Raw genomic sequence first — 11106 nt, 5'->3', positions numbered from 1 at the left:
TCCAGTAATTGGCTTTTGGCTGAACAGCGTCAGGATGCCGAAATAGTTGATATCGTAAATAAATTGAAAGATTATTCTCTTCCTGCGGATGTTGCAAAAACTTATGAATTGAGAAGCGGAATATTATATCGGAAAATCCAGCGAAACGGTAGAATTGTTCCAAGATCATTTAGATGGTCTGTTATAAATCAAATTCATGAGGCAGTTATGCACCTGGGTTGGGAGATGACATTAGATAAGGACTTTTACTGGTTTGCAAACATGTCTAAATATATTCGAAAGTTCGCTGAAAACTGCATTACTTGTAAAATGTCAAAAACTTCTTCCGGCAAAATTCAAGCTAGCCTTCATCCAATACCAAAAGTAAATATACCCTGGCACACCGTTCATATTGACATTACTGGAAAGTTGAGTGGCAAGGCTGATCAGAAAGAGTATATAATCGTCCAAGTAGATGCCTTTACTAAATTTGTTTACCTGACCCACACTATTAAGATTGACGCTGAGAATTTCATAAAGGCTGTGTCGTCGGCTAAAATCGCATTTTAGCAGATCAGGGTAGGTGTTTTGCTAGCACTAGATTTAGTGAGTTTTGTGATCAACAGAAATTAAATTTGCATTTGATTGCGACTGGTACAAGTAGAGCTAATGGGCAAGTCGAACGCATTATGAGCACCTTAAAGAACTTATTGACTGCAGTTGAGACTAGCAGCCGCTCTTGGCAAGATGCGTTGGGAGAGGTTCAATTAGCGTTAAATTGTACGGTTAGTAGAGCAACCAAGGCAAGTCCCTTAGAACTGTTTATTGGCAAAGTTGCTCGTCCGTTGGGGTTGTTTCCCCCTTGCGATACGGTAGACGAGATTGATTTGGCAGATGTAAGATCACAGGCAGTTCGCAATATTTCAGCTGCAGCAGCATATAACAAGGCGCAATTTGATAAAGGAAAAGCCACAGTTGTTAGATGTCAAGTTGGAGATTTCGTGTTGTTTAAAAAATGAAGAAAGGCATCAAACAAAGTAAAGTCCGAAGTTTAGAGGGCCTTTTGAAATAACTGAATTGTTGGATGGGGATAGATATATGCTCAGGTCGTTGACGAACAATAGAAAATATAAATATGCTCACGATGACATAAGAAAAATGTCAGATTTGCAAGTACAAGACGAATTAGAAATATGTAATAAGAATTTAAATGAAATGGTTGAAAATGAAACTGTTGAAAGAGACAGTAATAAGGAAATGGAAAAGGAAGCTGTTGAAAGAGACAGTAATGAAATGATTAAAATATAAGTTTTAGCAAGTGAGGCCTGAAGGGCTTATAATGAAATTTATAATAATAATTGGGGTTTGGACTGTCACCCGCTCTCCGCTCCCTCTTACACTCTCCCGCTCTTCACCACAGAGTCTCCAAGGAGTCTTCGCTGCGCTTGGGAGAGCCTAACTAATTAGAATAAGCACCAGTGTCAAAACTAATTTCGCCGAATAAACACACGCCCGGTCGCGCCCGCGCAATTACGAAAAGTCTAGTGTTCGCTTTTCTTCGAGTGTCTCTATTTCAGCATATTTGGAACAGGACAGCAGCCCCCACAACCCAACACTTTTTGATCCATTCGAGCCACCTGGATTTTCAAGTTTGTCCACCAGCGAACAAATTACAAGATAAATACGAAATTTCCATTCCTTTTAATTGCCGGTCTGCAGCAAAAGGTTCGAAAATCCAATTTCGTTCAATTTGCTGTAAGATTTATAGTCAAATCTAACGGATTTCTCCGACAAAAGGCAATTAAAGAAAAGTACTTATTCATTCACACGGGCGCCGCCATATTACCCACCGTTCTCCTTTCACCCTCATTCGTGAAAATTTCTAAGTCCAAATTTCCGAATATATTTAAATATTTATCCAGTCCGAAAAGTGCAAAATTCCAAATGTAAAAAAGTGAAAATAATTTGTGCCAAGTTTAGTGAAAATTTCTAATTCCAAAGCTCTGCCAAAAGTGGCAAAAATTCTGTTCTCGTTTCACTGTGTCCAACGTAAGCCAAAATCTTTTCGCAACACATTTTTGCTTTAACTCCGCAGTCCACTTAATACAATTTGCTTTGCTATCGAAGAATACAATAACGAAACAAACAACACATACCCTCTGGCCATTCCAAATAAAATATTAATTAAACATTTACCCGCCAGTTCCATATATTACATCAAGATATACTACATCCATATATATTAAATATATTACATCAACATATATTACATCAACATATACTACATCCAAATACATTGCATATATTACATCTACATATACTACATCCATATATATTACATATATTACATCAACATATATTATATCCACATATATTACCGACATACATTGCGCATATTATCTGCATTCCTTTTAAACATATACCACAGTGTAAATTGTTTCCCGTCGGCAAATCCAAACCACAAATAAAATTTATTCCAAGTGCCGACGCGGAAAAGGCGTTTTGTTTTCCATCAATTTTTTCCGTAAATTTCCAAATTAATTTCCGAGCAATAAATTAAAAGCGGTTTTTTCTCTTTTTTTTAATTTTCAAAAAAATGTAAAAAAAAAACTACAAGAAAATATTTTTTTTCTTTTCATCCATAAATAAATAATACGACCGCCAAATATAAGTCGTTCACCCCACAAATATTTTTTCCTGTATTGCTTGGATATTAAATTGTGTTTGTTTTAGAAGTACTTACAACGCGGAGAAAAGACTCCAATTCCACATTCCATTTTCTCCGTTTCCAGTTGTAAACAAAAAAATAAAATTTTCTTCGTTCTAATAAACATTTTATTTCACCGTGTTCCACATTCCAAGTGTTCCAACCGTAAATGAGGTGGACCTAATTACCATAAATCACAGGTCATTTATACAATTCGTTGTTCACTCCGAGTCACCTGTTTAATTAGTCGAAACTACGGCGTTTCCACTTCGTAAATTTTACACCACTTTCTCACCCATTACATCCTAAAACCCAGGTCTATTTTTTCACCACAAGGGCCCAAGAGTCCAAAAATTCCAAGCATTGCGGTGAAAACGCCTGCGCAGATTTCCGACGACTGTGCTACTCCATCCAAAGCCATAGTACAGCGCACAGCTAAAAATATGGCTGCTTCCGATCTAGCGTTAGCCAAATTAAATTCGGTTTCTGACCGCTTAAGCGAATTTGAGGCTTAGATTAACACTCCGGAATCTGCAGCTACAACCGTCACGATGCTTAGCGTCCGTCGCGACCGCGTCCGAACCCTATGGGACAAGGTTGAAAGGGAATTCAACAACTGCTTAGAGTGCCTTGTGTCAGCAGGCGAAGCGGCAGCAGGCAACATGCCTGGGCTAAAAACAGTTATTGGTATTCAGTCTATGAAAGGTGTGTTGCCCAGCTCGTTGATAAAATCGAACAGGGCACGTCTCAGTCCATCCCAGCCGCGAGCTCTCCGGAATCCGCAGCTCCAACCGTCACGATGCTTAGCGTCCGTCGCGACCAAGTCCGAACCCTATGGGACAAGGTTGAAATGGAATTCAACAACTGCTTAGAGTGCCTTGTGTCAGCAGGCGAAGCGGCAGCAGGCAACATGCCTATTCTCAGGGCTAAATACAGTTATTGCTATTCAGTCTATGAAAGGTGTGTTGCCCAGCTCGTTGATAAAATCGAACCGGGCACGTCTCAGTCCATCCCAGCCGCGAGCTCTCCGGAATCCGCGGCTCCAACCGTCACGATGCTTAGCGTCCGTCGCGACCAAGTCCGAACCCTATGGGACAGCAGGCGAAGCGGCAGCAGGCAACATGCCTGGGCTAAAAACAGTTATTGCTATTCAGTCTATGAAAGGTGTGTTGCCCAGCTCGTTGATAAAATCGAACAGGGCACGTCTCAGTCCATCCCAGCCGCGAACGCTGCTGGCTGTCGGTTGCCTCCATGCGATACAGAAGTTTCCGGGATCTTTTCAAAGACATTTATATCAATAATCCACGGCTGACTCGGGTGGAAAAATTATTCCATTTAAATGCCAAAACAAGTGGCGACGCGCATGCCATGGTTTCGATATCGCCTCTCACCAACGAGGGTTTCCGCTCTGCGTAGGAGAACCTAACAGAGCGTTTCGAAAATAAACGATTGTTGGTAAAAAGTCAATTGAAATTCCTCCTTAATGTGCAGTCGATACCACAGGAATCTGGAGCGGCCTTGAAGGTATAGAATTGTCAGGCATCAACATTGAGAACTGGGACTGCCTGCTGGTATATCTGTGTTCATCCAAGCTCCCGAAGATAACTCTCTCCTTATGGGAGCAGTCGCTCCATAAGAAAGCCGACATCCCGACATGGGCAGAGCTGAACACCTTCCTCACAGAACGTCATCGAACCCTAGAGGCCATCGATGATGTAAGACCGTCCGAACCAAGTCAGTCGCACTCCAAAGCGATGAACTCAAGTGGGCCCTCTAGAAAACTAAATTCCTATAAGACGAAAGTGGCTCCAAAATCGAAAAGTTGCGACTTGTGCAACAAGGAAAACCATCCTGTCCGTGTATGTCCGCGTTTTCTCCAAATGTCGATTGACGACCGGTCAGCCTACATTAAACGGAAGCAGTTATGCTTAAACTGCTTTGTAAAGGGACATCAGTTTCGTGAGTGCAAAAGCACGCACAATTGTTTTACTTGCCGTGGCCGGCATCACACGTTGTTGCACGGAAACAACCCCTTTTCCAGCAATTCAAGCCCTTCAAATCCTGCAAGGCCAATTTCCGCTAATCAGGCCAATTTCGTTCCAAATGAGCAAGCCGGTGTTCAAAATTATTTCGCCACGGGCTCAAGAGCTATCCTTCTTAGCACTGCCGTAATCAATATTTCCCATCTTAAGGCACGCGCCCTGATCGACTCCGGATCAGAGGCAACATTCATAACCGAGCGACTGTTCAATGTAATTAGATTGCCATTTAGGCAAGTCTTAGGCTTAAACCAAACAGTAGCCGCTCAGTCCAAGAAGCTCTGCAGTTTCACCATCCGATCTCCGACTAGGCCCGCGTTGCAGTTGGAGACGACGGCTCTTTCAACTAGCCGGAAATCTGCCTTCCTACCCAATTCCGCAAAATTTACTTCGGGATCTTCCCGATTTTCCACTGGCGGATTCAATTCTATGAGAGCGCACAAATAGATGTCCTTATCGGAGCCGAATTCTGCTTTCGGTGCTTCTGAGTGGAGAAAAATCCAACATCTGTGGCTCTCTCTTGGGGCAAGAGACCATTTTCGGCTGGGTTCTAACTGGGCCAGTGTCAGCCTCAGCCCAAAGCAGAATTTCCTCCTTTTCGACAAAGATCTCCCACGCGTACGATAATTCACTGGACTAACTACTCACAAAATTTTGGGAGGTGGAGAATATATCAACAAAGTTGGTAAAAGAATCCGATTCCATGTGCGAGAAGGATTTCCTTCAAACGACCACGAGAAACGAGTGCGGCAAATATGTCGTTACTCTGCCTTTTCGCGACCCAGAACATATCGGTTCTGGCCTAGGGCATTCTAGGTCTTTCGCGTTGGCTCAGTTTTTAAGAAATGAGCAGCGTCTAAAAAGAGATGAGGCCTTAAAAGCGAGATACGATTCGGTGATCCAGGAATATCTCGACTTAAAGCACATGCGACAAGTTCTTCCTACCCATGACTGCAACGGGTATTATATGCCAGATCACGCCGTCTTAAAACCGGAGAGCGTAACTACTAAACTTCGTGTAGTATTCAATGCCTCCAGCCCTTCATCGAATGGTACCAGTTTAAATGATATCCTTCATGCTGGCCCTTTCTTACAGTCCGACTTGACCATTCTCCAACTTCTGAAGTGGCCCTATTTCCGATACGTGTTCAGCGCCGATATCGAAAAAATGTATCGGCAAATCTGGTTAGATCCGAAACACACTCCATTCCAGCGAATACTTTTCCGTAACAATAGGGGGGGAAATCAGAGATTTCGAATTGAAAACAGTAACCTTTGGAGTCAATTGCGCGCCTTTCCTGGCCATCCGAGTACTGCAGCAGCTAGCAGCTGACGTAGAACTCAGCCATCCAAAAGCTAGCAATATCATTCGAAATTTCATGTATGCGGACTCCATGGAAGAAGCTCAGCTCATGGTACAAGAGCTCCAAGCCGCTCTGAATTCCGCCGGATTTCCATTGAGGAAATGGACCTCCAACCAAAAGGAAGTTTAAGCGGTCATTCAGAGCAACCATCTATTAAATACTGATTTCCTCGAGATCGATGCGGAAAGCATTGCCAAAACCCTCGGTATTCGCTGGAAGGCAACCTCCGACGAATTCTTTTTCGTCCCGCCAGAGTTGGCTATTGAAACGTCCTTTACAAAACGCCAAGTCCTGTCCCAAATTGCCAAATTGCGCTGGTTAGCGCCGTTTATCGTTCGAGCTAAAATTTTCATGCAGGAGATTTGGATGCAGGAGCTTGGGTGGGACGAAAACATTCCAAATGAGCTTTTGCAGCGATGGCTTAATTTTCTCCAAAGTTATTCGGTTTTAGAGCAGATACGCATTCCACGCTGGCTATCGTTTCATCCAGATTTCAAGGTCGAGCATCATGGCTTTTGCGATGCATCGCTTTCCGAAATGGCTGCAGCCATCATTCCGCAGATGCCTACGATTAACTTCGAACTTTACTGTTGGACGGACTCCACGGACGGTTAAGCAAGCCAGCGTGCCAGTGGACCACATTTGTATCCAATAGGGTGACGAAGATCGCCCAGGCCACAAAAACAGAGAATTGGTCTCATGTTCAATCTGAGCATAATCCAGCAGATCTGGCAAGTAGAGGAGTTTCCCTCCAAGATCTAGCCGATAGCCAGTTATGGTGGCACGGACCGACTTGGTTGCAAAATCCACGCAACCAATGGCCAACTCAGGTCGACAACGCTCCGGTGACCGACCTGCAGAAGCGGGCTCTAAAAGTCCATCTCGCAAGAGCTCCTTCTGAAGAGTTGGCACGTTTCTCCAAGCTTAAGAAAGCTCTACGGGTCCTTGCTTATGTTCATCGCTTCATTCAGCGGTGCAGGAAGCAGACATCTCCATCTGATGAGCATTTGCTGGCCACTTAAATCGCCGCCGCCGAGCGGTTCCTAATTTCGAACACTCAGCGCAGATAATTCCCTGTGGAATATCACTGCCTAAGTGAAAAGCGTCCAGTGCCAAGTTCAAGTGCCATCCTAAGCATGAACCCGTTTCTAGATCCGCAAGGACTGATCAGGGCGTGCGGCCGTGTGGCGGCTTCCGAAAGCCTTCAATACAATGAACGGCATCCAGTGATTCTTCCGTATAAGTGCCTGCTTTCTCGCCTCCTTGCGAATTTCACTCATCGCATAACTCTCCATGGTGGTAACCAGTTAATGGTGCGCCTCATCCGGTCGAAATACTGGATTCCGAGAATTAAGAACCTGATGAAAGCAGTCGTAAATTCGTGCAAAGTATGTGTGATCCACAAAGCCAATTGATGGGTGTCCTGCCCAAAGAAAGAGCATCGTTCTCCCGACCATTCACGTATACTGGCATGGATTACGCCGGTCCGTTCGATATAAAGAACTATACAGAAAGAGCATGTCTTATCACAAAGGGGTATGTGTTAGTTTTTGTTTGATTCTTCACCAAGGCCATCCATTTAGAGCCTACATCTGACTTAACGACCGAAAAGTTTCTTGCCGCTTTCGCTCGTTTTGAATCCAAAAGAGGGTGTCCACGTCAAGTCCAGTCAGACAATGGCAAAACCTTTGCGGGCGCTGCCACCCTGCTTTCCCGCGATTTCCCTCAAGCCGTAAAAGAGTCGGTGACGAATGCCTATAGTCATCAAAAGATGCAATGGCAATTTATTCCTCCGGGGCACCCCATATGGGAGGCCTTTGGGAAGCAGGCGTAAAAAGTTTTAAGACGCTATTTTACAAAAGTCCTGCCACACGAAAACACACGTTCGAAGAGCTCTCCACGCTCTTGGCAAAAATAGAAGCGTGCCTTAACTTCAGGCCGCTCTCTCCTATGTCTGAGGATCCGACAGATTTGCTGGCTCTGACGCCAGGTCATTTCCTTGTCGGGGGACCCCATATGTCCACGGTGGAACCCGAAGTAAAGGGAGAAACGAAATCCATTCTTAATCGGTGGCAGCATTTGAAAGCTCTCCATCAGCAGTTCCGTGTGCGATGGAAAAAAGAGTACCTCAAAGAACTCCACAAGCGCACTAAATGGCAGGCCCCGTCCAAAAATCTTCGCATCGATGACATGGTCGTCATCAAGAACGACAACTTACCCTCTAATGAGTGGCGGCTCGGCAGAATGGAGTCTGTTTTCCCAGGAGCCGACGGCAACGTCCGTGTAGTAAATATCCATACTGCACGTGGAGTTGTTTAACGTCCAGTGGCAAAAGTGGTGCTTTTGCCGACGGAGTCTTCCGAATATCCACAATAATAGGCGCTCCTCTCGTCCTTAGTTGTAGTTCGCTAGCACTAATCAGCCATAATTTTTCATTTCGTTTTCGATCTCCTTTCGACATTCAACCACGCGCAGCATGGCCCCTCGTCAACAAAACGCACGCAGTCCTCGTGCCTGGGAGAGCAGACGTAACCGAGGTATTCAATCCTACCGATGCCGAGTCTGCCGCGGTATCCATCGTCTTCGGAAGTGCGCGAGGTTCCTAAAGCTCAGCGCTGAAAAGCGTTTGCGAGCAGTCCTCATTAACAAATACTGCACCAATTGCCTCGCTCACGAGCATTCCACGGGAGACTGCCGAACCGGTGATCGTTGCAAGAAGTGCAACCGATCCCACCACACGCTGCTCCACATGCACGAGCAGGTTACCTCGTTGTCGCGGTCGCAAGCGCGCTCGCGAGCAGCTTCGGCCTCGTCCCAACGTTCCCGCCGGCAAAATCCGCTAACTCAGCGTAGGAGTTCACCGCCACGACGCCCGGAATCGACCACGCCAGGCCCATCGCTCTCGTCGCTGCTGCAACGCCACAGCGTGAACATCCTTCCGACAGCGCTGGTTAGCACTTATCGATCCGTGCACCCCCATGAGCTGCATCGACGCTTCGTTGGCGTCAGCCTTTACGCTTCCGATGACCAATGTTGGCGACGAGAAGGTCTGCACGACGACGATTCGCTCCAGGATCGACGCGATCCCTAAGCTGGAGGTCGTGCTCAAGATCGAGCCCAGTGTGCGGATCCGCACACCTGTCCGGGCATTGAGCGACACAGTGGTGTGCAAGTTCCGGGACATCATGCTGGCTGATGACCAGTTCCATCGGCCTGCTACCGTCTCCATGGTCTTAGGAGCAGATGTTTATCCAAGGATGGTTTTCCTTGTTGCACAAGTCGCAACTTTTCGATTTTGGAGCCACTTTCGTCTCATAGGAATTAAGTTTTCTAGAGGGCCCACTTGAGTTCATCGCTTTGGAGTGCGACTGACTTGGTACGGACGGTCTCACATCATCGATGGCCTATAGGGTTCGATGACGTTCTGTGAGGAAGGTGTTCAGCTCTGCCCATGTCGGGATGTCGGCTTTCTTATGGAGCGACTGCTCCCATAAGGAGAGAGTTATCTTCGGGAGCTTGGATGAACACAGATATATCAGCAGGCAGTCCCAGCTCTCAATGTTGATGCCTAACAATTCTATACCTTCAAGGCCGCTCCAAATTCCTGTGGTATCGACTGCACATTAAGGAGGAATTTCAATTGACTTTTTACTAACAATCGTTTATTTTCGAAATGCTCTGTTAGGTTCTCCTACGCAGAGCGGAAACCCTCGTTGGTGAGAGGCGATATCGAAACCATGGCATGCGCGTCGCCACTTGTTTTGGCATTTAAATGGAATAATTTTTCCACCCGAGTCAGCCGTGGATTATTGATATAAATGTCTTTGAAAAGATCCCGGAAACTTCTGTATCGCATGGAGCCAACCGACAGCCAGCAGCGTTCGCGGCTGGGATGGACTGAGACGTGCCCTGTTCGATTTTATCAACGAGCTGGGCAACACACCTTTCATAGACTGAATAGCAATAACTGTATTTAGCCCTGAGAATAGGCATGTTGCCTGCTGCCGCTTCGCCTGCTGACACAAGGCACTCTGAGCAGATGTCGAATTCCTTTTCAACCGTGTCCCATAGGGTTCGGACATGGTCGCGTCGAACGCTAAGCATCGTGACGGTTGGAGCTGCGGATTCCGGAGTGTTAATCTAAGCCTCAAATTCGCTTAAGCGGTCAGAAACCGAATTTAATTTGGCTAACGCTAGATCGGAAGCAGCCATATTTTTAGCTGTGCGCTGAACTATGGCTTTGGATGGAGTAGCACAGTCGTCGGAAATCTGCGCAGGCGTTTTCACCGAAATGCTTGGAATTCTTGGACTCTTGGGCCCTTGTGGTGAAAAAATAGACCTGGGTTTAGGATGTAATGGGTGAGAAAGTGGTGTAAAATTTACGAAGTGGAAACGCCGTAGTTTCGACTAATTAAACAGGTGACTCGGAGTGAACAACGAATTTTATAAATGACCTGTGATGTATGGTAATTAGGTCCACCTGATTTACGGTTGGAGCACTTGGAATGTGAAACACGGTGAAAAAATATGTTTATTAGAACGTAGAAAATTTTATTTTTTTGTTTACCAATGGAAGCGGAGAAAATGGAATGGTAGAATTGGAGTCTTTTCTCCGCGTTGTAAGTACTTCTAAAACAAACATAATTCAATATCCAAGCAATACAGGAAAATATATTTGTGGGGTGAACGACTTATATTTGGCGGTCGTATTATTTATTTATGGATGAAAAAAAAAAAATTATTGTCTTGTAGTTTTTTTTTACATTTTTTTGAAAATTAAAAAAATAATTTAATAAATATTGAAAAATTTATTTGTTAAAAAAAAAGAGAAAAAACCGCTTTTAATTTATTGCTCGGAAATTAATTTGGAAATTTACGGAAAAAATTGATGGAAAACAAAACGCCTTTTCCGCGTCGGCACTTGGAATAAATTTTATTTGTGGTTTGGATTTGCCGACGGGAAACAATTTACATTGTGGTATATGTTTGAAAGGAATGCAGATAACATGCGCAATGT

The 11106-nt window shown here is 44.8% G+C and overlaps 1 pseudogene; it reads left to right on the top strand.

Moving 5' to 3' along the window:
- The first annotated feature begins 2973 nt into the window (after positions 1 to 2973).
- LOC120320796 lies at positions 2974 to 8530 on the top strand (annotated as a pseudogene).
- Positions 8531 to 11106: the final 2576 nt, after the last annotated feature.

Source organism: Drosophila yakuba, chromosome 2L (assembly GCF_016746365.2).
Source record: "Drosophila yakuba strain Tai18E2 chromosome 2L, Prin_Dyak_Tai18E2_2.1, whole genome shotgun sequence".
NCBI lineage: Eukaryota > Metazoa > Arthropoda > Insecta > Diptera > Drosophilidae > Drosophila > Drosophila yakuba.
The sequence above is the reverse complement of the archived record's forward strand: the minus strand, read 5'-3'. Positions and strand labels throughout refer to the sequence as shown.